This window comes from Oryctolagus cuniculus, chromosome 14 (assembly GCF_964237555.1).
Source record: "Oryctolagus cuniculus chromosome 14, mOryCun1.1, whole genome shotgun sequence".
In the NCBI taxonomy this organism is placed as follows: Eukaryota; Metazoa; Chordata; class Mammalia; order Lagomorpha; family Leporidae; genus Oryctolagus; species Oryctolagus cuniculus.
In genome coordinates this window covers 55,274,429-55,302,324 of record NC_091445.1, presented here as the reverse complement: position 1 = coordinate 55,302,324, position 27,896 = coordinate 55,274,429, and the positions used below count along the sequence as shown (strand labels likewise).

General features: G+C 35.0%; 1 long non-coding RNA gene across 5 annotated transcripts; it reads left to right on the top strand.

The window, feature by feature from the left end:
- The first annotated feature begins 4,003 nt into the window (after positions 1–4,003).
- LOC103349595 (uncharacterized) lies at positions 4,004–26,704 on the top strand. Of its 5 annotated transcripts, none has more exons than XR_011382108.1 (6): positions 4,004–4,076; positions 4,270–4,319; positions 11,017–11,113; positions 14,677–14,756; positions 18,522–18,740; positions 26,401–26,704. It is a non-coding gene; the product is annotated as an uncharacterized lncRNA (long non-coding RNA). The 5 variants fall into 5 exon arrangements; XR_011382107.1 differs by having other exon boundaries at positions 14,677–14,838; positions 18,569–18,740; XR_011382106.1 differs by having other exon boundaries at positions 14,677–14,838.
- Positions 26,705–27,896: the final 1,192 nt, after the last annotated feature.

Sequence of the window (27,896 nt, the reverse complement as noted above, 5' to 3'; positions counted from 1 at the left end):
GAAATTGCCATTATGAAGATATCCCAGTTAATACCTCCATATCTTTTACTTATAGTACTACCTGTTAATTTTCTTTTTACAAATGATTCTGTGCCAACACAATCTAATGCATTTTTCATCATCTCTTTTTTTGTGAATTCAGAATAAAACAAGTATGTGAGTTATGTAACATGAGGATGAGATGTAAGTTTATTGTTGGGAGCTATATTTAATCATTTTATCTTTAATAGTCTAGTTCAGATTCTTAAATAGTGATTGTAATTGTTTATATTCCTATTGCCTTCCTTCAGTTTCACTAATTTTTTATTTATCTTATTATTAAATAATCATTCTAATATGTTAAATGTTGAAAATCTTAGCTATTTTGCTCCAATCTACAAAAGTCTAGGTAGAAATTACAACCTTTACTTTTTTGAGATCCTGAAATAGATCTTTCCTGGCACAGGAAGTTAAAATCGTTATTGTAGCATTCATAGGCTTAGTACAACAAAGTAAATTATGATAAACATTTTATTTGAATAGATTGTGCTTTGGCATTTTACTGGTAGTATTACCAGTAAATATTAAAAATTAATAGTAGTATTACATGAGTAAAGTTGTTTTATTCATGATATCAAAATCAAATGACTGGAAAAACAACAAATGAAATCACCTTGGCAGGGCTGGCTTTGAAGTGTAACAGGTAAAGCCTTGGCTTGAGATGCCAATGTCACATATGGGCACCAGTTTATGTCCTAGGTGCTCCACTTCCAATCAAGCACAGTGCTAATGGCCTGGGAAAAGCAGCAGAAGATGACCAAACTATTTGGGATCCTGTCACCAATGTGGGAGACCTGGATGAAACTCCTGGTTCCTGAATTTGGATGGCCTTGTCTAGCCCTAGCCATGGTGGTCATTTGGGAAGTGAACTAGAGGATGGAAGATCTCTCTCTCTCTCTCTCTTCTCACCCTCTCTATTTCTTTTTCTTTCTGTAACTATGACTTTCAAATAAATAAATAAATAAATAATCACTGGTGGTCAAGTTCATTCTAATGAAAAATTTGTTTTAAAATTAACAAGATGAATTTAGAAGTTATATAGAGAGTATATATTTATTAATAGTAATTCTAATGAAATATAAACCAATAAATATTAAGAGTATATTCAAATGTAATTCAATGCTATCCAATAATGTTAATTTCATCATAATAACTAAATAACTACTTTCTGTGTAACAAAAGATTTTTCTCACCACTTTAAAAAGTTTCCCAGGTAATTAACAATTATACATGATAAATAAATTCACTTTATTTTAAAATATTTATTTTTGTTAAAACTCAGCGTTGCATTTTATTTTGTAAATATCCATCTACATACATGTTTGTGAAAATCACATTAAATATAGAAATTCTATTTGCTTTTTACAGCATTTTCTACTTAATAGATGAAATTGAAAAAATCACTTTCCAAATGTTTTGCAATTATCCACAAGAAAATACCCATGTGAAGACCGACTTGTCTCAAGTTAACAAATATATTAAATAGCATTCTATCTTTTCCCTCCTTCTCATCATTAAGCTAAACCAAGCAAATAAATAAATAATATGTAATTTATTACAAAATTAATTAGAGTAAAAGAAAGCTGGTATATAAGTGGACATATGGAATAATTGAATACTCTAAAATTCCATTCAAATTTAAATGCTTATGGTTTGCATTACTTATTGTGTTCTCAGTTTTCACTATGGAATCATCAAATATAAAAAAAAACTGAACCCACAAATATATTAGACTGTGGTTTTATCTTAAAATCTCTTTCCTCCCAATTTGAGTACTACATTATATATGATTCAATGCCTTGCATGTGCTGAAATTTACCTATATTTCACTTGCATTAAGTCAAAAATATCTGAACTTATAGAGCCAATTTTCTGCTAAAATACAAAGAACAATTTTTTAAGAATAGAATTTAAAAGGATAATATTTGGGGCCGGTCCTGTGGCTCACTTGGTTAATCCTCTACCTGAGGCGCCGGCATCCCATATGGGCGCTGGTTCTAGTCCCAGCTGCTCCTCTTCCAGTCCAGCTCTCTGCTGCGGCCTGGGAGGGCAGTGGAGGATGGCACTTGGCCCCTGCATCCACATGGGAGACCAGGAAGAAGTACCTGGCTCCTGGCTTCAGATGGGTGCAGCGCTGGCCATGGCAGTCATTTGGTGGGTGAAACCAACGGAAGGAAGACCTTTCTCTCTGTCTCTCTCTCTCTCACTGTCTGACTCTATCTGTCAAAAAAAGGATAATATTTAACATGAAAAGGAAATATTTATAATTTATAGAAGCACAAGTTACTTTGGATAGTATTAAATACACAATCAGGATGATTCTTCAAGAGTCAGCAGCATGATACAAAGTTCTGAGGCAGCATGGTACAAAGATCCCATATGTCCTGGCTACATTTGATCTATCTCCCTGCTAATGCACCTGGGAAAGCAGCAGATGATGACCCAAGTGCTTGGGCTCCTGTATCCACATGGGAAACCTGGAAGAAGCTTCTGCTCCTGGCTTTGGCTTGGCCCAGACCGGGCAGTTGCAACATGTTGGGGAGTGGACCAGCAGAAGGAAGATCTCTCTGTCTCTTGCTGTTTGTCTCCCTCTCCTTCTCTCTCTCTCTGTAAATCTGCCTTCCAAATAAATGAATAAAATCTTTTAAATACAATAAATATTATTTATATATCAAGGTAAAAGAAAAAATAAAGTTACTATATTATATATTCAATAAATCAGGTACCTGGAAACACCTTGTAAAATATTTTGTAAAATTCAAAGTGTCTAAATAATTGAAAGATGAATTCATAGCATCTTAGAGAAATTTGCTAAATTATGAAGTAATTTCAGACACTGTGGCATTAGACAACAAACTAGAGAGTCTAGCCATTTATGACTTTACAGGTTTAGAAAATGAACCCATTGATGAACATACTATTGATTTCTGTAAAAATATAAATAAATACTTATAATAAATATGATATTCACATTGCAAATGTATTTTGCCTATTATAAGTACCTTCCACAAGGAGTGAGATTTGTCCCTTGAATATTACAGTACTTTTATTTTAAACTATAACTTTATTATGAGCACTACAATTTTTTTCATACTCTACAGAAGCTTTCTAAAGATTGAAGAATAAAAGCAAGTTAGACAGAAGCAACAAGATTCAGCTATTTCAACACAAACAGCTGGAAGTAAAGAAAGCAGTACTAAAGGCAGGGAAAAGGGGTGATTGATAGCCTTGTTGGAAAGATAGATGAGATCCATCTGACAGTTTCTGTTTAAATTTCTTGCTGTTCAAACAACTTAATTTGTGTTGTGTTTTTGTTTCTTAACATGTTTCTACTTTCCATATTCCAAATGGTGACTTGATGCATCTAAGTTTGTAATTAAAATACACAAGTTCAGGCCAGCGCCGCGGTTTAATAGGCTAATCCTCTGCCTTGCGGCACCGGCACACCGGGTTCTAGTCTCATTTGGGGCGCTGGATTCTGTCCTGGTTGCCCCTCTTCCAGGCCAGCTCTCTGCTGTGGCCAGGGAGTGCAGTGGAGGATGGCCCAAGTGCTTGGGCCCTGCACCCCATGGGAGACCAGGAGAAGTACCTGGCTCCTGCCTTCGGATCAGCACGGTGCACCAGACGCAGCGCGCCAGCCACGGCGGCCATTGGAGGGTGAACCAACGGAAAAAGGAAGACCTTTCTCTCTGTCTCTCTCTCTCACTGTCCACTCTGCCTGTCAAAAAAAAATACACAAGTTCAATGAAATTTCTCTTTTCATTTTTGTGTGCTTCTTTGTGCTCCTGGTTGGAAGTTGGTATGCTTTATAGTCTTCTCTTGGTGTCAATATGTCTAGTACAGCTCTAGGTTTAAAAATACACACATATGTGTGTGTCTCAGGAGTTGTCATTTGTCTTTCTTGCTGATGCTTGTAAACAGGTTATCTCCTGAGAACAGTAAGTGATGTAATAATAGATCAGCAGGGAATGGAAGCTCCATGTTCTATGCATTAATGCATCAAATATGCCAACATTAAAATGAAGTATAATTTCCTGGTATGACGATTACAATGTATTTTCAAACAGGAGCTGTTTTTGAGTGAATTAAGTTTCTTCCTTAGAGACTAAATGCAAACATTAAATTGTATTGTTAAAGTACTTTCCATAGGGACATAAATATATTCTGTTTTCATAGCATAGTACTATAGATTGCTAATGAGGTCTTCTATGTTTAGCTTTTCCTATCCAGAGGGATATCTTAAGTTGAAAATTACATGCTGATCACTAAAGAAACCAAAGGTAAGAGTTAAAGAATGCTCATAGGACCTAAATAATTAAATGATCACAGAACAAGAGTTAAAAATTAGAATAAATATTGATGCCATTTTGTTGTGATGCAAAACTTGGCATAATGAAGGTAAAGGCAATATGACACATTTAATTTCTGTGGACACTGAATATTGGTCATATAAATAGAATATATTGAGCATCACCATAAAATATTTGTGTATTTTTGAGAGGTTTCCAAAATTATATTTGTTAATTAAGCAAAGGTTAATTGAATGCCAAACATGCTGGGCTCTCATTATAATCAGATATACAAATAGTCAAGATCAGTACCTGCAAGAGACATTGAAAACTGTGGGGTAGGGAAGGTTAGAGACAATAAAAATTTTAGAAAAACATAATCATAATCAAGCAAGATTTGTTGACATGCTAAATATGGGGATTGAAATGAGAAAGCATTATTCCTAGTTATGCTTCCTGTATATCTACCAGGGCAGTACACTGTTTTCTGAGATTAGGAACATTAGGGAAAAATAGCTATGGAGAATTGGAATAAAATTTCTGTTCATAGAAGGCTAAGTTCCCCATGTCTGTAAGATCCCAAAGGTGAACCTCTGGCCCCTAAAGGAAATTGGCCATGGTTAACACTATAATGTTTCAGAGACACAACATTCTAAATGAGCCAGTGTGTCCAGAATTGGGACTATTTAATAGGATCCCTTCCCTTAGGGGTGCGCACATCCCTTGTCTGTCATAAATGTTGAGTAACAAGGTCTTCATATTTGCTCCTTCTTTGGAAAATTCCCTTCACTAGTTCCCATCTTTAGGAAAGAATGACTCTATGCTGCAGAAATTCAAGGCTGCTGATCGGCAGGGGCATGAGGTATATACCAAATCCCTGGTTTATGTTTGAACAACCTTCATGGTAGAAATCATGCTCCAAAGAAACCTGTAACACAAAGCTAGATACAGACTGTAGCACAGAAAACATATTTGCTTCATCTTTTATCCTGTTCATTCCAACTTTTCTTAATCCCCCTATTTTGAGGCACTTCTGTAAGACTCTCACAGAAATTGCTAGCTCAGGAACTTCTAAGAAAACTCATTTAAAACATTAGTGAAACACTCAACTGCTGGTAAAGAACCAAGCTCTTGGGCTCCCAAGGCTGACTTGTATCTGCAGTTGTAACTCAGCTTACAAATAATACTCTAGTTTTCCAGAGACCTTCTTGAGAAGGTCGTTATTTTTCCAAGAGGTTTGGCTGCATAGACAATCTTGTTTCCTTTAATTTCCTGCCCTTCAATAATTATTTGTTATCTATGATTCTCTGAACATATCAATGTCACTTGCACCAAAAAAGAGGATAAGGAATAGAGTATGCAATTAAAAAAGACACAGAATTGTCATTTCCTATTCATGTAAATAGTACCATAAAAATAAGTTAAACTGCTATTTTTGGAATTTTTAGAATAAAATTTAATTGTATCTTTGTTCTATAATTTGTATTTGGAGAGATAAATATAAAACCCAAGAGAAAAAATTGATGGCTGTTGAAAATTGAGTTTTTGAATTTTATACATTTCCTGGCCCTGAATTTTATAGTAATTATAGGGTTGTCATCATTTGGAATATTTGTCATAGTTTTTTTATAAAATGTGACAGAAGATTAAATATTTGGTTTTCCAGCATTCTTTCCCCAGCTTCTATATTAGCTCCCATAGTCATTGGAGGGAGGATGAGAAATGTAACCCCTTCTATAACCACAACTTCACACTATGGCACTGTGCCTTTTTGCCTTTTTTTTAAAGTTCTCAATTAAATTGAGAAATTATAAAGCAGCAAAATGTTGTAGCTAATCCACTAGGAAAAAATTATATGCATATAAAGTAAAATATACTGCCTCTTTCATGAACAGTGTGTGAGCTATTTGAAAATTTTATGCCATTAGCACTTTCAATATGTCATTAACCTAGAAAATAAGAGGGAGTAATGAAAGTCATTAAAAGCAGTTGAGTGTTCTGCTGTAGCCTGGCCAATAAGGGCATAAAGAATGAGAAACAGAGCAAGACATCCTATTACATTACAATCTGGCATGGTTATATCTTCAAGGGAGATGTGTGTGTGTGTGTGTGTGTGTGTGTCTCTATTCTCTGAATTTTGTATATATAGGACAAAAGGTGTTACATTTTAGATAGCGTTACCGTGTGCTAGACATAAAAACATCAACTATGTCTAATTTTCAAACACTGAGAACATCACAAGTGCTGTACATCCTCCTGAAACTTGATCCTATATAACCTTCTAGACTGCTGTGTTCAGGTAAAATTTAACATCAAAACATCAGGCTTTTGAATATATACTTTTTCAAAAGTCATGAACAAAGTTGCTGAGAGGGAAAAGTACCATATTATTATGTTTGTTCTGCTATAAAGTTTAGGCACTGCTTATTGTATTAGTAACCACAATACATTGTTTCTTTCCTATACCACCCATTTCTTACAGAGAGCATGTGTGTGTGTGTGTGTGTGTGTGTGTCCTCAGCATACATAGTACAGAAAATAAAAGAATTATTTTAAACTGGCTTTAATATAACCAGTTGTGATTTTGTGCTGTGCCCAAGAATGTATCAGTATTATTATTTCTATTACTCTAAGTTGCTAAATTAACCAGGATGAATTAATAGAAGCTAATGCTCTCTGTGGTAATACAGGAATGGCTAAACATGGGACACTTTTTACCATATTGTAAACTAAATTACACTACATGCTATGATTAAAAGAGAAAAGCTATGATAACAAATGATGGCTCTAAATCAGGGAATAAGAATATATAAAGAAAATTGATTCCTATGTGATTCTGTGTAAGATAGCCGTAAGAAATAATAAGGAAAATTGATAAGTAGATCTGCTAGTTCTCCTACTAAAAAGGGAAAAATACTACAATGCTTATAGAATATTGGTCTAAAAAAGTACAAAATATCAAAAATCACCTTCAGTTTACTGTGCAAAATAATAAAAGAGAATGAAGACTTCAGAAAGTCATAACACAGAAATGGAAAATGGCAGAATCAATGAATTTGTTAAGTCCAGCCACCATTTTTGTATAATAAAAACATTAAGGGAAAAACTCTGTGTTTTTTGTGTGTTTCAGTGTAATAAGCAAATGATATAATGATAAGTGTATTATATTCACAACCCAAGCCCTTTCAGACAAGTTTTCCTCACCACTGAATAAAAGGCTAAAATGAACAAGTTTCTTCTGCACCAGTACACTAGACTTTCTCTACTTCACAAGTAATTACAAAGATAACTCCACTTGCTATACAGAGAAGATTTTCTATTTAAATTGGCTGAATGTTTCAAAGAAGCAAACTAGCATAAAAGTTCTTAGACAAGGAGGAAAGATGAGAAACTGAAATATATATTATCATTTTGTGCTTTCCATGATAGCTAAATGAAGCATAATTATTAGACACATTAAAACTGTTGACTGGTCATTCAAAACTTCAGGTTACAAACCTAGATATTCAACCAAACTTGGATGTAAAATATTAAGAAAATATTACAGCTGTACTGAATGTATATAGATTTATTCTTGTCATTATTCCCTAAGCAATAATTATAGCAACATTTGCATATCTTTATGTCACACTAGGTATCATAAGTAATCTAGAGGTGATTTAAATTATATGGGAGGACATGAACAAGTTGTATACAGATTGCTTGCTATTTTAAATAAGAAATTTGAATATCCATGGATTTGTGTATTTTAAGGGGATCCTTGGTCCAATACACTGTGGATTTGAAGAGACAATTATATACATACATCCATCAATTTACACATATTAAAAACATACACAAATAGTTTTCAAACATGAACTTAAGGTACATAATTTATTGACAAATATATTACTTCACTCACACATAAATTTATACATATTTATTCAATATGATGGGATTTTTAATGAATACAGAGTACATGTGGTATATGCATGTTTAGGTTTGATTATGGGTTTCAGTGTATGAATTAAGAATCAATAAAGGAATATATACATTATTTGTAACACATTCTAGTTATAGTGATAGTGTTTCTGGATATAACTTCTGCAATAATAGAATAGAGCTGTTCCACAGAAAAGGAAGTAAATTCTTTGGGCTTATTTCCAGCAATCTTCAGGTTATATGGAACAAATTTTAGAGGTTAAATACAAACTACATATTGATTAATGCATGCAACTAAATGTGTGAGGTTGTTTGCCAGGGAATCTGAATTTTTGTGAAATCCTCTTTGGTTTCTATATCAATTTATATATAAATCAATAATATACTGTTTAAAACAAAATATCAGTAACAGCACAATTCTACAAATTTACTGTATCTTTTAGGAACTGGGAGAATTTGTTTCATGGATCAGTTTCCATAAGACATAACACTTAGTTTTTGTTTAAATACTAGTTTAAGTGTTGCCATAAAGGTTTCAATTAATTTAACCAATAGACATTGAGTCAAACAGATTATTCCCCTTCTCAATAATGTCAGTTGGCCTTAACTGTTCTCCTGAAGACTTTAGTAGAAAAGATCATGGTCCCTTGAAAAGAAAATAATTAGTTCTCCATAAGATCTTTGTAGTTAAGATTTCAACATCAAATTTTGTCATAGCTTTCAGTTTGCCAGAATTTTCACTGCAAATTTCAGATTTGCCAACCCTCATAATAGTGTGACTGAATTCCTTAACATCTTTCTCTTTCTGTTTCTCTCTTTATTTCTATCTCTCTATCAGTCTTTCTCTCTCTCCATATATATGAATGTACTATAAGAGATTTGTGGGAAATGTAATTAAGAAATAAGTACAGAGACATGCCTTTGGTCTGGTAGTTAATATTCACTTAGGGATACTGCAACCCACATTCAAGTGATTGGGTGTGCATCCCAGTTACAGCCCCTGAGTCCAGTTTCCTGCCAATAGGAACCTCAGAAAACAGTGGTGATCTATCAATAAACTTGTTTCCTGGGGTCAATGCCATGGCATTGTGGGCAAAGTCACAACCTGCGTTGCCAGTATCCCGTATGGGTATCAGTTCATGCCCTGGCTGCTCCGCTTCCAAAGCAGCTCCCTGCTAATGGCCTGGGAAAAGTAACAGAAGATGGTCTAGATTTTTGGACCCCTGCTACTCATGTGACTGGCCTAGGTGAAACTCCTGGCTACTGGCTTTCACCTGGCTCATTGCTGGCCATTCTGGCCTTCTAGGGAGTAAATCAATGAATTGAAGAGTCTCTCTCTCTCTCTCTCTCTCTCTTTCTCTCTCTCTCTCTGTCTCTTTATCTCGAGGTAACCCTGACTTTCAAAATAAATAAATAAAGCTATATATAACAAAAAGTTAGTGAGTTCTTGCCACCCATATGGAAGACCTACTTTGAGTGTCCAGCTCCTTCTTTGGCACTGGCCCAAGCACAGACCATGTGGGAATTTTTGGAGTGAATCAGCAGGTGAAATATTGGCAAGGCTAGCACCTTCTTTTTTTTCTTATTTTATTTAGTAAATATAAATTTCCAAAGTACACTTTATGGATTACATTGGCTTCCCACCCCCATAATTTCCCTCCCACTTGCACCCCTCCCATCTCCTGCTCTCTTTCCCATTCCATTCAGATAGAGATTCATTTTCAATTATCTTTATATACAGAAGATAGATTCAGTATATATTAAGTACAGATTTCATCAGTTTGCACCTACACAGAAACACAAAGTGTAAAAATACTGTTTCAGTACCAGTTATAGAATTACTTCCCCTTGAACAACACATTAAGGACAGATCCTACATGAAAAGTAAGTGCACAGTGACTCCTGTTGTTGACTTAACAATTTGGCACTCTTGTTTATGGCGTCAGTAATCTCCCTAGGCTCTAGTCAGGAGTTGCCAAGGCTATGGAAGCCTTTTGGGTTCACCGACTTCAATCTTATTCCAACAGGGTCATAGTCAAAGTGGAAGTTCTCTCCTCCCTTGAGAAAGGTACCTCCTTTTTTGATGGCCCCATTCTTTCCACTGGGATCTCCCTCACAGAGTTCTTTCATTCTTTCATTTAGTTTTTTTTTTTTTTTCCCCCAGAGTGTCTTGGCTTTCCATGTCTAAAATACTCTCATGGGCTCTTCAGCCAGATCTGAGTGCCTTAAGGGCTGATTCTGAGGCCAGAGTGCTATTTAGGACATCTGCCATTCTATAAGTCTGCTGTGTATCCCACTTCCCATGTTGGATCGGTCTCTCCCTTTTTGATTCTATCAGATGGTATTAGCAGACACTAGTCTTGTTTGTGTGATCCCTTTGACTCTTAGACCTATCAGTGTGATCAATTGTGAACTGAAGTTGATCACTTGGACTAGTGAGATGGCATTGGTACATGCCACTTTGATGGGATTTTATTGGAATGCCCTGGCACATTTCTAACTCCACCATTTGGGGCAAGTCCGATTGAGCATATCCCAAGTTGTACATCTCCTCCCTCTCTTATTCCCACTCTTATATTTAACAGGGATCACTTTTCAGTTAAAATTTAAACACCTAAGAATAGTTGTGTGTTAATTACAGAGTTCAACCAGTAGTACTAGAACAAAGAAAATACTAAAAGGGCTAAAGTATTACATTGTACATCAACAGTCAGGACAAGAGCTGATCAAGTCACTGTTTCTCATAGTGTCCATTTCACTTCAACAGGTTTCCCCTTTGGTGCTCAGTTAGTTGTCGCTGGCACCTTCTTATCCTAAGATGCCACCCTGCTCCACCCTACAAGATATGTTTAGATATCTCCAAGGTAAGTTTCAATTTCTCAGAGTCAGTTCTGGTTTTACCAGAAATCAGATTTCCAGGTGTCTCAACTGCAAGCGTCAACTCCACTGCCTACCCTAACAGGATTCACTGCTCCACTCCATTATCTCTGCAAGGCTATAATAAACCCTGTTTTTGCCAGCACAAGCTTCTGCTCTCTCTGGCACGGAAGCCTGTCAGCTCTCAACAATAAAATATTTCCTTTAATCCAGTGTTTGGTGTGTTTTTTGGCGGTCTTTCATGAAAGCACACACTCTCTTTCTCTTTCTGTCTCTTCGCTTCTCCATTTCTCAGGTAAATATGTAAATAATTTAACAGACTAAGTTTATTTTTGTGTAAAAATATTTTTCATATGCATTTATTTTTATAATATAAGTTTTCTATAAACTTTTAAAAGACCCCTCGTATGTACAATGTTTTGTTTCTATTTCTCTGGAGAAGGCCAAGTCAAGAGTTAAAGTGTTTTGATGGATCTACTTATAAGACAAAGGAAACAAAGGTAAGCAAGAGAAAGACATTTAAATGCTGAAGATTCAAGAACAGACGTGAGCTTAATGTCAGAGAAATGCATCACAGACTGTAAGAAATAGCAACCTGGTGGAAAAGGCCATGGAAAAAATACTGCTGGGCCTGAGACCCAGGGTGACTACACAAAATTTCCTTCTTTTTAGTTTCCTATATTATAATTTGCCACTATATTAGGTACTGTTTTTTCTTGATGAGAAACTTCAGATTTATATGGAGAAATTTATCCATATAAAAAGATGGTTTTGCATATTGGTTGCTTATTCAATAATTTTATGAAGCAATGGTACTTGTAAGCTTTCTAGAGAACTTGTTTTATGGTTTTGCTCTAAAAAAGTTTTCCTTGAAACAGAAATTGGATTATTATGCTTTCAGAAGTGACAATGCCTTGTTAATATTAGACAAAACACTTACCAACTCAGTCAATATGACAGTTTCTAGTTGGACAATATCCTGTGAAAAATATTTGAATGATAAGCTAGAAATTTGAAAAACTCCAAAAATATGGTTATCTTTCTCTTTTTTGTGTGTGTATGTGAATACATAAAATGCTAAAAATATAGCATCTCTACATCTACTCATTCTGTGACTTAGGCAAGCATCTTCAATGTATTTTCAAACAATATTTTTTAGCTCAGATTGCAACCTTTCTAAGTATATATCAAAGCTTCCAACAGAGGTCAAACATTTGGGGTAGTGGTTAAGTAGTTGCTTGGGATGTCCATGTCCTGTTTGTAAGTGTCTGAATTTGAGTTCTTACTTTGCCTCCAATTCCAGCTTTTGATAATGCACATGGTGGGAGGTGTCAAGTGATGGCTCAAGTACTTGGGTCCCTGCCACTCAAGTGGGAAACCCAGATTGAGTTCCTGGTACATGGCTTTGCCTGGGCCACTCCCAGTTCTTATAGACATTTGGGGGTGAACTGGAAGAGAGGAGACCTTTCTGTCTGTAACTCTCTTTTTCAAATAAATAAAGATAAATAAGCATAATTTATTTTTATTTAAAAAGCCCTAGTTAGAGGATTATACTCATCACGGCCTCAGGGAGAAAAAATTTATCATGAGGGATTCTTGATTTTTCATTCAAACATCTGACATCACTACTTTTCAAATGAAGATCACTTCATATACATTTTCACCACCCAATCCCTCCTCCAAGTATCAACTCATTTTCTCTTCCTTTGACAAGTCAGTACACATTTGCTAAATGGATTTTATTAGCCAATTACACTGACTTTCTGTTTCATGTTTATTGCTTAGTGTCAATTATTGTTTAATTGATATATTTTACTATTTTGAATATCCCTTGAGGATCTAATGTTGTCATTGAACATGGTTTTTTTGTTAATATATTTATGTCTTTTGAATTAGTTTGTAGAATTCATGTGAATTAATATATATCTTTTTTGGGGTTATAGAAAATAGTTTTTTTCATCATTTAGTTGTCTCTTTTCTTTATTTGAAAGTCAGAATCACAGAGAGAGAGGGAAAGGGACATCTTCCGTTTGATGGTTAACTCCCCAAATGGCTGCAACAGCCAGGGCTGGACCAGGCGAAAGCCAGGATCCAGAAGCTTCATCTGCATCTTCCATGTGTGTACAGGGGCCCAAAACTTGAACCATTTTCTGCTGCTTTCCCAAGCATTTTAGCAAGGATCCGGATTAGCAATGGAGGAGCCAGGACCCGAACTTGTGCCTATATGGGATGCCAGCACTGCAGAAAACTGATTTACTTGATGCTCCATAGCTCAGGCCCTTATCATTTAATTTTTCTCACAGCAATAAGATAAACATGTTTTACTGCAGGTGTTATTCAGGATTCTACAGAAAAACAGAACCAATAGGATATGTCTGGGTATATACACATTTAAAGATGTACACAAACAGATGTTATTGGATAAAGGGATGTATCATGTTAGTTATTGGAGTCATAAAGCTTGACCAGTCCGAAGATGTGGAGGATCAGAAAAGCTGATGGCATAGCCCCTACCTGAGTTTGATGAGGGAAAGTGATTGCACAGATATAGTCCAAGGTCTAGCAGCTCCTGAACCCAGAAGAGTGTTTCATTCCAACTCCAAGGGCAGTGGAAAAGAAATTAGACATCAGCCTAAAGACTGTCAGACTTGGGGCCAGCACCATGGCATAATGGGTAAAGCTACCGCCTGTAATGCCAGCATCCCTTATGAGCACAGGTTTGAGTCCTAGCTGCTGTACTTCTGATCCAAATCTCTGCTGTGTTCTGAGAAAGCAGTAGAAGATGGCCCAGGTCCCTGGACCCCTGCAGCTGTGGGGAGACCTAGAAGAAGGTCCAGGATCCTGGCTTTGGATTGGCTCTGCTCCGGGCATTGTGGCCATCTGGGAGTGAACCAACAGATGAAAGATTTTTCCCCCTCTCTCTCTTTCTGCCTCTACCTCTCTGTAACTTTGCCTTTCAAATAAATAAAATAAATCTTTAAAAAACAAAGGCTGTCAGACTGGAAGAATTAAACTTCATAATAGACTGAGGAAAATCAAACTTTGTTTTATTCAGGCCTTCAAGTAATTTTATGACTTCCATTGATACTAGGTAGGATAATCTACGTTATTAATTCTCCAGGTTTAACTGCTAATTTAATCCAAATATTACCTTACAGAAACCCAGAATAATATATGACCAAATGTCTGGGCAGCCTACGGCCCAGTCAGATTGACACATAAAATTGACCATCATAATTCCACTCCATTACAACTTGATACACATATGTATCTATTTAAATCACACTAAATCTTCAAATAAAGAAAAAAAACAAGGTTATTATTATTTATAACATGACACAGTCAATCTGTATACAACTGAAAAGGCACGAATACTTTCCCAGGAATATAGGTTAAAGTTGTTAAATTATTTTTCTTAGAATTCCCATAATTTAAATATTATGATGCAGGGCAGATGTTGGGTTACAGTGATTAACTTTTTGCTTTGGACACCAGATCCCATTATGAACAAAGTGACAACTGAGTTCTATCTCTCCTCCTTCTGATCTAGCTTCCTGATAACACATCCTGCAAGTTAGCAGATAATGACCCAAGAACTTCTGCCCCCTGTCAAGCACATGGGAAACCCAGGTGCGGTTCAAGGATCCTGGCTTCAACCTGGCTCATCCCTGGCTATAACCTGGATGATGTGGACATTTTACAGAGTAAACCAGTAGGCATTTTGGAGGGTAAACTCTCTTACTGTCTCTCTCTATCTTTCAAGTAGAATAAAACAAATAACTATTAAAAATAAATAAATATTGTGGTGTAAAGTTATCAATACTTAAATAGTATGATAAAATCCAATACAACTTGTGATGGGCATTTGGCATAGCTCTACCATCACAGCTGGGATTTATTTTAAAAAATGCTTTAATCTGACCATGCATGGAAAACTATCACTTCTTGTATTCAACATTTTGCTCTCTTGAATGAAGAAAAATCACTTAGAAATACAGTAATGGGCATTTATTGCAGCAATTAAGGTGTAACTTGGGAGGCCAGATTCCATATTGGAGGGTTTGGGTTTGAGTCAAAGCTCTACTTCCAATTCATCTTCCCTGCTAATACACAATGAGATGATGTTTGAGTACTTGGGTTGCAGCTACTTAAGTGAATGACCTGGATAGTAGTTCCAGGTTGCGGGTTTCAGCCTGACCCAACACCATTTGTTGTGAGCATTTCTGGAATGAACCAGTAGATGAAATATATTTCTGTTTTCTCTCTCTTGAATAAGATGAAAATAAATTATTTTTAAAGAAATTGAATACCAATGATTTCATATCATAAGGGCATAACATAGGGAAGACAACAAAGATATTTGCTATTTACCCCCCACACACACACACACGCACACAAACACACACTCATATATCCCCCACAAAAAATTCATGACAATGTAACAATTAGGTACAGATTAAAATATAGTTTTTATTATTTCAACTAGACATGTGGTCACACCTGGTCTTTATAACTACTTTCTTTCAATATCTAATCTGTATCCCCATTGCCTTCAGGAAACACCTCAGCTGGTTGTAATTCTTTACCTTGATGAGGTAATCCAAACCTCATTTCACAAAGTCTGCATCATTCATAGCCTTGCATGAATTATCATTTTCCTCTGACTGTAGTCAAACAGCCTGATAGTACCAAGAGAAGCCAAGAATCCCCTGTTTTAGAAATATTCCTGTTATCTCCAATGTGGATTGGTAGTATAGGATCCCTTTGGGAGTTGATATCAACCAACTTTCCCATATCTGTTGATTCAGAGATAGGAAGAGCCCAAAAAGCGAAAGGGTGGTGGGGTTAGCTGACGGTTCAATTGAATCATAGCTGTACCTCCAGGTGAAGCATTCTTTCCTATGAAATTAAGACCTTTCAGTCAAGAGGACATAATAAATTGGAAACAAGAAGCAAATTTAGCTAGCAAGTCACAAGCGGTGCCACACTGATTCCTGCCCCATGATTCCATGATTCTAGCCATGAATGCTGGCTTTGGGAAAAACAATACCATATATTGGGTAATGGTTTATAGCAAATGCAGCTGTGTGGAGAACCTTGCTTATGCCCTGCATAGTATTTCCACTAGGTAATGCTGTACCTGCTTTCAGAAAAGGTGATTCTGCCATTCTGTCATGATAGCTACTTCTATAAAGTGAGGAACATTGTAAGATCAATTCATTCCATAATAATAGACATACCGCTTCCCTTCTTTTGTTGTGTAGTGAGTTCCTGGATCATTAGTAACACTGTATGAATAAAACGTTGGCGGAATATAATAGTAAAGACTTTCTGTAAATTCATGGATAGTAGATGCAGAATTATTTTGAACATGTTATGAAAAACTGTGCCCATAGTAAATGTTTATTGTGTTAAGGGTAAAACATTATTCATTCCATGATGGAAGTGATACAGTGAGATCAATCTGCCATCAATTATCTGACTAATTACCTCAGAGAACAGTGCCTCACTGGAGTCTTCCCATTGGTCTGTGATACTAGCAGGATAGCCACTGGGCAGTGATCAGAGCTGAGTGATTATGTGTAAGTCAATGAGTCCACACATCACCAACATCCCCATCACTATAGTCACTTTGTCCATCAATCTGTTGAGTAATGACAAGCATGGACAAGAGGTCACTATCATCCAAAGAATGGTGCATTACATAATTTATTGAGAACCTCCTCTTATGGGGTCATCCTTGTGTGAGTATCTACCTGGAACACAAATATCTTTATTGTCTTTCCCCTGCAGAGAGGGTTATCCAACACTTCTTTCACACATATGCTTATACTGATTTTCTAAAATATCTTCCTTTCAAGTCTCTGACCATCCAACCATACCAGTGGCCACATAGCTCATGAATTGGTGTATAATCACATATCAGGTCATTTATCCTAAGTTCCACCAGGAATTCCCTTTACCGCTGTCCTGTAGGGCTACCCCAGATAGGGATTGTAAGGCTTCAGCTGCCTATCTTTCTTTGATGCCTATATATCATCATTCAGAACCCTCTGTAAACCAGACTCTAAACTTACCTTTGAATTCCGTTTTCTCTGAACTATTTGAACTCCTAGTGTGTGTTTCTGTGTATCACTGTATTTTGTTTCTTTAAGTGGCTTCTTATCAATAAAATATACTGAAACTTAGATAAAGACAAAAATTATAAATAGTGACATCTAAACATATTTTGGTCTTCTCAGATTTTTGTTCTATTTATTTACTGCACAGTACCTTTGTATAAATTACAAACATGATAATGAGGATAGATGTTAAGTTATACTCTTAATATATACAGAGAAAAAATACCTATAAAATTTCAAAATGACACAAGCAGAGTAATCAGTATACAAAAGCATGCTTAAGAAATGATATGAGTGTTTTGAGTAGTGCCTTAATCTGGTGTACTACAACACATGCCTCAGAGAACTTGCATTTAAATGTGATCTAGTGTTAGCAAAAGTGTGGCTTTACAATTCTGTGCTTCTTATTATATGAAGGATATTCTCACACTTAATGTGTAAAAACACATACATGTTATTCATTTTAAATAGTGTATTTCAACAAAAGAAGATGTTATGCATAATTGATATTTGTTAACTTTTCTCACCTGAATTTACTGTGTTAAGTCTTTATTTCCACGACCAGCTTGTTCAGCCTGATTTTCAGAGTTCCTCCAGAATGTGGAACTGCTATTCATTGGAGGCTTGCTAATGAGAGAGCCAATGAAAATAAATAAATAAATAAAAGGTTAAAAGAAGAGAATCCCAGGCTGGTGATTTTTGTATCAGAAATTTGCTATCACTGAAAAATGTAGAGCAAATTCATGCACTCTGGCAAGCTCCTACCGGCACTGAACTATTAATCTTAAATCTTCTTGAGCCAAACTTTTACCTAAAGCTTTATCTATTTCCTGAGATAATAGGGATTGACAAAAAGGGTGCGTTTTTAAGTAATTAAAATAGATGCGATTCCTTTTTTTTCTGTCTGATCATAATTACTTTGAGATTACTTAATGTACAAATAGAGCAAGTGTTTTTGCTTAATAGATTGATGCTCACTGTTATGACCTTTTGATTTCTGTGTTGGCATGCTGATACTTACAGAATAAGTCTCTATTATGATTTTTTTCATCTGGCACATTCTATTATGAGTGTTTACATGGCAAACATCATGAAGCTGCACTTTTTTATAAACAGATAAATCCTGATTTGATCAGGAAAAAAGAGACTCAAAATACTTGAAAAAATGTCAGTGTATAGGTGCATGAATGATTGTATGTATGTGTAAAAGTACCTTTAAATACTGTTTTATCACTGTTCTGATACCATTTTAAGTGTCCTATATTCTGAGTAGTCACAGAACAGCAGCCAAGTGGAAATGACAGTGACTGACAATTACAGAAAAACATAAAATGGCTTCCAGAAGCTCACAGAGACCCGTGGACCTCAATCAACTGAACTAGAAATCCATTACACAACTTAATTTTGTGTATCCAACTGTGAGATATATTTACCACTCTACTGACAAGAACTATAGATAATAAATGCAGCCTGTAATACAGCTCACCATGTGGTAAGTGAATTCTCTATGCTGAATAATCTGGTAATTCCTGATACTGTTCATAGGCAAAAACTGGTAAAGAGTCACAGAGATTAAATGAAAAAAAAATGACTACTGAAGTAAACTGCTAATATCATCATTTGTTTCAAAAGAAGGCAAATTTCAAGTAGAGAAATGATAATCACCAAATTCCAAGCTTCTAATTAGTGTACTGTGAAGCGACGTGTTGAATTTTAAAATTGACAGAATAACAAAAAAGTAAATGATCATCATTAATTTTAGGGAACATTTGTTCAAATGTTATGTGTTGGGAATATAAAAATGGTAATTTTTTCATAGGATATTTCATTAAAGGGGTAATAATATATACTACAATTTATAACAAAAACTTCCAGTTCATAATTTTGTTTTTTTTTAAAGCACATTACATACAAAATGAATTTGCTTATCATTCAAAAGATTATATCACAATGAAAACCATTCATTCACTCAATCATTTATTCCGTGGACAATATTTATTGAACCATAACTGTGTGCCAAGAATTTATGTTTGATGGAAACAATTATTACCAAATATTTTTTCAAGGAAGTATTATTAAAATGGCAATTAAAGCTAATTCATTAAATAGATTTTTAAAAAGTTTATGCAAAGAAAATTTGTACTTTAACCATTTTTTCTACAGTTATATTCAAGAAATAAATATAAATAGAAGAAAATTTCTCTGGTTTTCATCAGTAATTCTTCATTAACAATTTTCTGTGAAGAATACATCTTAGTGTTAGGCTAATTTATTTGACCATTCTCCCCATACACATGTTCTAGAATTTCAACAATTATCATCAGTTTCTAACCTCAAACCTGTATAAAAATAATTTAATTTACTTTGGCATTGTAATTGCTGACTGGGAAGCAAAATAAACAAACTGCAGGTAATTCATGCCTCTTACACATAGGGAAGGAACATGATGATTAATTATTATAAAATATTACAACAAAATGAACTGTAACTAAATTGATCGAGAAAATTGATTAGCTGAAAGACTGATAGACAATCTAAAGTTAGCATATTTTCTTAATTGGAGTACTAATAGAAAAGTGTCTAATTTGGAACAAGAAAAAAATAAATAAGTATATATTTGTAAAATAGTGTGTTAAGTACTTTTTTAAGTTATCAACCTGGTGTTTTCCATATATTTATAAAAATATGTGCATTATGTATAGTTGTATACACATGATGTCTATTTGCATAATAATATTATGTATAAAATTATTAAAATATATAATATATTTATATATAAATAAATATATAATATATCTATATAATATATAAAATAATATTATGTATAAAATAATGTATATTTGCATAATAATTTCTGTTGTGATACTTTTGTCTGATGACATTTAGGGGGAGGTAGGGCTTCATTCTTTTTCTTCAGAAACCTTTTATTTAAGGAATAAAAAATTCACATACTTCATAATTACAATTTTTGGAACATGATAATTCTTCCCACCATAACTGCCCTCCTGCCTACTCTCCCAACCCCCCATCCACTCTCCCACCCCTATTCCTCCTCTCTCTCCTATTCCAATTCTTAATTTTTACTAAGATCTAGTTAATTAACTCTATACATATATGGTTAACTCTATGTTAAGAAAAGAATTCAACAAATAGTATATATAAAAAAAAAAAACTGTTTCTCAACAGTTGAGACAAAGGCTGTTCAAAGTCATTGCTTCTCAAAGTGGCAATTTCATTTCTACAGATTGCCTTTTATTGCTCTATTAAGTATATTAGTTATCACAGGTCAGGGAGAACATATGGTATTTGTCATTTTGGGACTGACGTATTTCACTAAGATTGATGTTTTCCAGTTTCATCCACTTTGTTGCAAGTGATTTGTGTCTCTCTCTCTCTCTCTCTGTGTATGTGTTTACCACTGTGTAGTAATCTATGATGTACATATCCCACAATTTCTTTATCCAGTCATCAGTTGATGCGCATTTAGGTTGATTCCATATCTTAGCTATTATGAATTGAGCTGAAATAAACATTGTGGTACAGAAAATTCTTTCATATGATAATTTCCATTGGGTAAATTTCTAAGAGTAGGATGGCTGAGTCATATGGTTAAGTCTGTATTTAGTTATCTGAGATATCTCCATACTGTCTTTCATAATTGCTTTACCAGTTTACATTCTCACCAACAGTTTATTATGGTACCATTTTCCCTACATCCTTGCCAGCTTTTGTTGTTTGTTGATTTTTGTATGAAAGTCACTCTAACAGGAGTAGAGTGAGGAGAAACCTCGTTGTGGTTTTGATTTGCATTTCCCTGACAGCTAGTGATCCTGAGCATATTTTCAAGTGTTGTTGGGCATTTGATTTTCCTCTTTCAAAAAACGCCTTTTTGAGTCCTTTGCCCATTTCTTACCAGGCTTGTTTGTTTTGTTGTTGTTGAGTTTCTTGATCACTTTATATATTATGTTTATTTGCATAGTTTGAAAATAATTTTTCCAGTTCTGTTGGTTGCCTTTTCACTTTGCTGAGTATTCATTTGCAATACTTTTCAATTTCAGATAATCCCATTTGTCAATTTTGGCTTTGATTGCCTATGCCTCTGGGGTCTTTTCCAAGAATTCTTCACCTATGCCAATGTTTTGTAGGAGTTCCCCAATGTTCTCTAATAATTTTATGGCATTGGGTCTAAATTTAGGGCTTTAATCCATTTTAAGTGGGTTTATGTGAAAGTGTAAGGTAGGGGTCTTGTTTCATACTTCCACATGTGGAGATCCAGTTTTCCCAGCATTATTTGTTGAAGAGACTGTCCTGGCTTCATGGATTGATTTTAACATCTTTGTCAAATATAAATTGCTTGTAGATTCATGGATTGACTTCTGGCATTTCTATTCTGTTCCATTGGTCTATCCATCTGTTTTTACACCAGTACCAGGCTCTTTGGTTATAACCTCCCTGTAGTATGTCTTGAAAACTGGTACTGTGATGATTCCAGCTTTGTTTTTATTGTATAAGATTGCTTTAGTTATTTGGGATCCCCTGTGTTTCTATATGAATTTTAGTATTGTTTTTTTTTTCTATATCTGAGAAGAATGCCCTTGGTATTTTGATTGGTATCATACTAAAACTGTAAATTGCTTTTGGTAGTAAAGACATTTTGATGATATTGACTCTTCCAATACATGAACATAGGAGATTTGTCCATGTTTTTGTATCTTCTTCTATTTCTTTCTTTAATGTTTTATAATTCTGATTGTAGAGACCTTTTACATCATTGGTTAAGTTTATTCCAAGGTATTTGATATTTTGTAGCTATTATGAGTTGGCTTTATCTTAGGAGTTATTTCTCAATCATGGCATTGTCTGTGTCTGCAAAGGTTGTTGATTTTTTTTGTGCTGATTTATATTTGCCAAACTTTTCTGTGAGTTCCCATAGTCTCTTAGTGGAGTCTTTTGGATCTCCTATATATGAAATCATGCCATCTACAAATAGGAATAATTTGACTTCCTCCTTCCCAATTTGTATCCTTTGATTTCTTTTTCTAGCCTAATGGCTAAAATTTCCAGGACTATAATGAATTGCAGTGGTGAGAGTGAGCATCCTTGTCTGGTTCCAGATCTCAGTGAGAATGCTTCCAACGTTTCCCCATTCAATAGAATTCTGGCCATAGGTTTGTCATAAATTGCCTTGATTATGTTGAGAAATGTTCCTTCCATAACCAAATTGCTTAGAGTTTTCATCATGAAAAGATGTTTATTTTATCTAATGCTTTCTTTGCATCTATTGAGATAAATGTATGGCTTTTGTTTCTCAATTTGTTAATGTGATGAGTCACATTGATTGATTTGCGCATGTTGAACCATTATCCCTCCATACCTGGGATAAGTCCCACTTGGTCTGGGTGAATGATCTTTCGAACGTGTTGTTGGATTTGATTGGCTACTATTTTGTCGGGGATTTTTGCATCTAAGTTCATCAGTGAAATTGGTCTGTAGTTATTTCTCATTGTATCTTTTTCAGGTTTAGGAATTAAGGTGATGCTGGTTTCATAGAAGGAATTTGGGAAGATTCATTTCTTTTCAACTATTTTGAATAGCTTGAGAAGAATTGGTGTTAGTTTTTTTTTTTTAAATGCCTGGTAGAATTCAGCAGTGATGCCATATGGTCCTGGGCTTTTCTTTTTTGTGTGGGTCCTCATTAATGATTCAATTTCCATCTTGGTTATTGGTCTGTTTAGGTTTTTTATGTTTTCATGGTTCAATTTAGGTAGGTTGTATGTGTCCAGGATTCTATTTATGTCTTCTCATGTCTTCTAGGTTTCCCGCTTTTTGGGCATACAGCTGTTGTAGTAATTTCTGATGATTTTTTTCATTTCTGTGGTGTCTGTTGTCACATTTCTTTCTTAACCCCTAATTTTATTGATTTGGGTCTTTCTCTCTCTCTCACATACACGTTCTCTCTCTTTTTGATTAGTTGGGCCAATGGGGTGTCAATTTTGTTTATTTTTTCAAAAAAATAGCTCTTCATTTTGCTGATCTTTTGTATTATTTTAGGTTTCTATTTTGCTTTTTTCTTCTTTAATTTTAATTATTTTCTCCTACTAGATTCATATACATTTATAATGGTTACATCTTCCTCTTGAATTGATCCTTAATCATTACATAATGCCCTTCTTTATCTCATTTAAAGGTTTTTGTCTTAAAGTCTATTTTGTTTGATGTTAGGATGGCCACACCAGCTCATTTCTGGTTTCTGCTAGCATGAAATATCTTTTACCATCCTTTCACTGTCAATTTGTGTGCATCTTTGTTGATGAGATGTGCATCTTTGTTTCTAGGCTGAAAATGGATGGGTTTTGTTTTTTAATCCATTCAGCCAGTATGTGTCTTTTAACTGGAGAGTTGAGGCCATTTACATTCAAGGTGACTATTCATAAGTAAAAAATTTGGCCCTGCCATTTTTCCATAAATATTCCTATTGTATCCTTTAAATTTCCTTTTTTCTTTCACTGGGAGATTTTCTGTCTTCACCTTCTTTCATAGTGATGGTTGTATTTTTGTGTCTCTATATGCAGCACATCCCTAAGCAACTTTAGTAAGGCTGGATGGGTAGTGACAAATTATTTCAACTTCATTTTGTTATGGAAGCTCTTTATTTTCCCTTCATTAATAAATGAGAGCTTTGCAGGGTACAATATTCTGGGTTGACTGTAATTTTCTCTTAAGACTTGGAATATATCTCGCCATTCTCTCGTAGCATGTATGTTTCTGGTAGAAGTCAGCTGTGAGTCTAATTGGAGATCTTCTGAAAGTAATATGATGTTTCTCTCATGCAGATTTTAGAATCTTTTCTTTATGTTTTGCTGTGGAGAGTTTGACTGCAATGTGTCATGGTGAAGATCTTTTCTGGTCAAATCTTTTGGGAGTTCTATGTGCTTCCTGTACTTGAACATCCCTTTCTTTCTCTAAATTAGGGAAGTTTTCTGTAATTATTTCATTAAAAAGGACTTTTATTACATTCTCCCTTCCCATACTTCAGGAACTCCTAAGACTAATATGTTGGGTACTTTGATGGTATTCTTTAGATTTTCAATACTGTTTTTTTAGTTTTCTAATTTCTTCTTTTCTTTGGTCTGACTGTAAAATTTACAGCAATTTGTCTTCTAACTTGGATATTCTTTCTTCTGCTTCACCAATTCTGGTGTTAAGGCTTTCCACTGCATTTTTTATTTGATCTATTAATTTGTTTCTAAGATTTCATTTGATTACCCTTTAAGGTCACAATTTCATGGGAGATATTTTATTTCACGTCATGTATGAATTTCATTAGTTCATGGTTTTGCTTCTGATTAATACTAAGTAACCCTATAATCAATTTTTTGAATTACATTTCTGGCATTTTTTCAATGTCTTCATCTTCACATTCTTGTATTGAAATGTTTTTTTTTTTTTTTTTGAGGTCACCATGTTGTCTTCCTTATTCTAGCTTCTTGAATTGCCTCATTTATGATTCATCATTTGTAAAGATACTTGTTGGTTTCTTTGTTTGTTTTGTTTTGTTTATTTTTCCCTGTAGTGGATTTTAACTTTGGACTATTCCTCTGTGGCTTGGTGGAGTATCCACTTTTTCAGTGAATACCCAGCGGTGTATGCTGGGTTTGGCCAGGGAGCTCTGTTCAGTGCTCTGTTGTTGAAAGGAGTATCTAAGGTGTGACACTCAGGCTGGACATGGTATTTTTTTTTTTTTAATCAGAGGTGAGGTTTGCTCTGCTCTATTGATGTAGCCTCATGGATACCTCCTCTCCTCTAAAGAGACCAGTGCCCGAGCACTATCCCCACTGGGTACGACATTCCTCAGTGCTGCAGCAAGAACAACACAAAGGATCTGTGCAGTCCTTGGTGTAAGCATGGGTCTCACAACAATCACCCTTGCCAGGGAGTCAGGGAGCCTTGAGCATGTGGAGCTGCCCACAGTGACTGCCCAAAGTCCCAGCCACACTCTGCACTCTCCCATGCAGTCACAGTGTTTTTACCATCACAGCCCTCAAGGTTCTCACAGTAACAAGCATCCAGCCCTTTGTCAATTTTTCTAGCCAGGCTCAGGCATCTTCACTCGGCTGATTGTTGGGCATGCAAAAATGAGCTGGCACAGCTGCTATGTATGTCCAAAATGGTGCCTGACCTCTTGCTGTTTACAGGATGCCAGCACCAGGTGTAGGGAAAGAGAAATGTGCTGCCTTTTTTTCCCCTCTAGTTTGGCAGGTACACTGCCCCCTACAGGGCTCCAAGCTGAGCCCACGCCATCTCTTCCTGCAGCTATGGCTAGGAGGATGGCCTGCTACAGACTGGTGTCACCTGAGTTTCTCAGTTCCTGGGGTTCTCAGTTGTGCACATCCACAACCTCCACATAGGTCCACAGTGTCTCTAATTTGTGTGAAGTTTCTTCTGACATTTTCTCCCTAATTCTTCCCTGAGACTGCAGTCTTTCCACTTTTTTAAACTGTCTCCCCCTGGACTAGAGCAGTAAGCTCTCTCCCTATTCTGCCATCTTGGGTCTCTCCAGGGCAGGGCTTTCCTGATGACATTATAAAAGTATGTTTTTCTTACGAATCTTGCATATCCTCCTATAGAGTGGTGCTTTAAGACAGTAAGTGAATATTTATGCAAATTTTACATTTTATATACATTCACATTTCTGTGCTATTCTCTAAGCATATTCCTGATGTTTTTTATGTTTAAGTGACATTAGGAATATAAGGCTCAAAATATTATTACATAAACTATTATGTAAAATATTGTTTAATAATTAAATTGAAAGTCAAACATGTATACACATATTGCTTTAGGGTGAAAAACAAAAATAGAACCCTAAGAAAGAAGAAGCCAAGTTTATTAAGCAACTAGCATGATTTCAAGATATTACAAATGTCCATTCAAAAATGTTTTTTAAGCAATGCAATAATGTTACAATTAAAAAACTGAATTTCAGGAAAATTACATCACTTCTTATGGCTAATGTGGCTATGAAGCAATATAACAAAGAAAAGAGATATAAAGGAAATTTAGTCCAGGGAATCTGTATTTAAGCTTTTTGAGGCATGGCTGTTTTGACCATAAGGCCTTTCTCAAAATTCTGTCTTTATTTCCCTTGTTAGGTTCTACAATCTGCTGTACTTCCCTGGGATGCAGCATAATTAAATGGCTGGGGTCATGGACCTTCTCAGGATTCATGTTTTGATACTTCATAAAGAAAGAAGCTCATTGATGTAACTGTGTTGCACTGTGTTAATGAGATCCAGAAAATAGGCTATTAATTGTCTCATCTAATCAATGTTTTCTTGCTATACCCTTTCTTTATCTAAATTATGCCTTTCAATGACTTTTTATTATATTGCCAACAATATCCTGTTATCAGCAATATGCTATACTTGTTAAACCTAATTTTATAAAAAAGGCCAAGCTAACAATGACTGTGTCTTTAAACTTCATTCATTTATAGAAAATAATTTTTCCCTTTGTTTCCAAATTCATTTTAAGAGTTTTTGCTCATGATACTTAAATAAGGTATTATTTGTCATTGAAGACTTTTATTTGTTATCTTAGTTTATAGCCTTACCTTTTATAATTGAAATTTAAGGATCTATAGAACTGAGCATAATTCTAAGAATTAGTATATTATCTAAATAATAAATAACTTAGTGTACTGTATTGATCTATTAATTCATTCAATAATCCATACATATATATGCACAGATATTTTGTACCAAATGTTTGATATACACTTATTAGTAATTTAATAAGATAAAACCTTGTGTAAAATATTAATAATATAGGGGTGGGTGTTGTGCCATAAGAGATCAGCTATTGCTGCAGATTAAATCCTGCCTCCATTTCTGATCCTGCATCGTACTAATGTTTGTCCTGGGAGGGGCACTGGGTCATAGCTCAAATACCTGGGTTGCTTCCAACCATGTGGGAGAATAAGATGAAGCTCTGCACTACTGGCTTTGGCCTGGCTCAGCCTTTGTAGTTGTGGGAATCTTAGGAGTGAAGCAGAAGAAAGTAGATATCTACCTCTGTCTCTGTCCATTGCTCTCTCAAATAAATTAACAAATTAACTAAAAATTAATAATCATAATAAAAATAATGCAAATAAAATTGAGTTCATTTAAATTATACAGAAATCATAATTATCTTTGGCCAGTTAGTGTTTCCCTTATAATTGGATGCCAAGAGGACCGTACAGTGGAAATGTTAACCTCAAAAGGGAATCTTTATTTTCAGTGAGGTTAAGCTTTCCTGATATAGACATCATATTGCTTCTCAGGATCTAGTTGGTTGGGGAAATACATGATTAATCAGAATTTTGCTTTCTGAATGAATGTCAGGAAGTTGCTGCATTCTAGAAATACAGAGCCTAAGTAATAACTCCAGCAGACCCTTTCCATCTTGTAGTTCATATGCACAAATACAACATCCATATAACAATATTGCATACCTTGTGTAATCCTAGAGGAACATCTGTGTGTGTGGTTCAATGAAACATCTTCTTTCTGTCATTAGGCTTTCATATTTTGATACAATTATATATTGCTTTATTGGATTTTAATTTAACTTACGGTTTGTCTATAATATATGGCAGTACAGATAA